Source organism: Tenrec ecaudatus, chromosome 15, assembly GCF_050624435.1.
Source record: "Tenrec ecaudatus isolate mTenEca1 chromosome 15, mTenEca1.hap1, whole genome shotgun sequence".
Classification (NCBI taxonomy): domain Eukaryota; kingdom Metazoa; phylum Chordata; class Mammalia; order Afrosoricida; family Tenrecidae; genus Tenrec; species Tenrec ecaudatus.
The window spans coordinates 110,374,590-110,376,633 of NC_134544.1; the positions used below are offsets into that span (position 1 = coordinate 110,374,590).

The 2,044-nt window shown below is 43.3% G+C and overlaps 1 pseudogene; it reads left to right on the plus strand.

The window, feature by feature from the left end:
• The first annotated feature begins 249 nt into the window (after positions 1-249).
• Positions 250-398, plus strand: LOC142428396 (small nucleolar RNA SNORA3/SNORA45 family; annotated as a pseudogene).
• The last annotated feature ends 1,646 nt before the right edge of the window (positions 399-2,044 follow it).

The window sequence follows — 2,044 nt, forward strand, 5'->3', positions numbered from 1 at the left end:
TTTAGCAGAATCCATGTTGCTTCTGATAGGGACTCTTTTGAGTTGATGTCTTCTCCTTATGTTTGATGCCTCAAACTAGATCCTGGCCAGATGTGTTATAAAAAATCAGTACCAGTTTAATGAAAAAAAAAAAAAGATTAAGGTTCATGCATAGCTTTTTTTTTTTCACAATAAACTCCATTAACTTCTTGAAGACCCCGCAAACAAATGAGACCGTTAGTATTCAGGGCACTTATATTCTATTGGCAAAAGACTAGCAATACATTTGTAAAGGAATAAAATAATTTCTTTGAAAATAGTATAAGGTGGGTGTGCTAGAGCCCTCGGAGAGTAAGTGCCGACCTTATTCACTGGCTGTGCGTCTAGTGGCACAGTCAGTCACCAGGTTAGCGACATGCCTCGGGGGGGTGGGGGGGGTAGTCCCTGAGGAAAATAGTGTAAGGGAATGACTAGAAGTGGGAGAAGTGCTAGGAATTCTCATTATGTACAGGGGTAAGGAAAAGCCTTTCTGGGATGACGTTTGTGAATGATGCAAAGAGCATAGCTAGTCCTTTGAAAGGAACCCTGGTGGTGTAGTGGCTACTCTTTGGGCTGCTAACTGCAAGGTCAGCAGTTCAAAACTACCAGCAGCTCCATGGGAGAAAAAGGAGGCTCCCTGCTCCTGTGAAGAATTACAGACTTGATAAAAATATAGAGTTACAACCATGGAAGTCCACAGGGGCTCTTCTACCCTGTCTTTCTAGGGTCCCTATGAGTCAGCGTCTGTTTGAAGGCAATGAGTTGGAGTTGGAGGTTCTTTGAAGATCTGGGGGCAAGGGGACCAGAATGTGAAAGGTCCCAAGGGAGGAACAAGCTTGGCTTCTCAGCAGAATTGGTCAACATTTTTACTGTATTGTAGGCACAGCAAGGGAAGAGTCCAATTGTAAAGGACCTTGTAGATTTTGAATTCCAAAAAGAGTTTGAATTGCATTCTAATTACATCGGGAATCTTAAGGTAAGGAGGGTGAGGAGAGCAGGCATATTCTTTTTTTTTTTTCTCCTTTTTTTCTTTTTTTTTCTCTTTTACTTTTTATTTATTTATTTTTTAAATTTTAACAATTTATTAGGGGCTCATACAATTCTTATCACAGTTCATACATATACATACATCAATTGTATAAAGCACATCTGTACAGTCCCTGCCCTAATCATTTTTTTCTCCTCTTTTCTTTTTTTACATTTTATTAGGGACCCATACAACTCTTATCACCATCCATACATATACATACATCAATTGTATAAAACACATCCATACATTCCCTGCCCCAATCATTCTCAAAGCATTTGCTCTCCACTTAAGCCCCTTGCATCAGGTCCTCTTTTTTTTTTCCCCTCCCTCCCCTTTCCCCCCTCCCTCATGTGCCCTTGGTAATTTATACCTCATTATTTTGTCATATCTTGCCCTATCCGGAGTCTCCCTTCCCCCCTTCTCTGCTGTCCCTCTCCTAGGGAAGAGGTCACATGTGGATCCTTGCAATCAGTTCCCCCTTTCCAACCCACTCACCCTCCACTCTCCCAGCATCGTCCCTCACACCCTTGGTCCTGAAGGTATCATCCACCCTGGATTCCCTGTACCTCCAGCCCTCATAGAGCAGGCATATTCTTTTAAAAGTTCCGTCTTGCTACAGGATAGAAGAAACTGCTGTTATCCAGGCAAGACTTGATGGAGGACATGGGTTGTGGAACCATAGGGAAGATGGCTAATGTCTGATGATATGACTTGAGTTGTGTCCCCCCAATATACGTTGAATTCCTGGCCCTACGTATGGAAATGATCCTGTTGGTAAATTAATTTCTCTTGCTATGTTACTAAAGCCACGTTCGACCTGAGGGTGGATCCTAAGCCCCGTGGCACCTGAGCTACACAAAGAGCAGAATAGACCGCAATATAACACGGGGAGCTAGACGCCATGCTAGGCATCGTCTACAGGCAAGGACCAGCCAGGGTTCCTAGCAAGGAAAGAACGCACAGGACAGAGACCTTGATTGGGACCTTCAGCCTCCA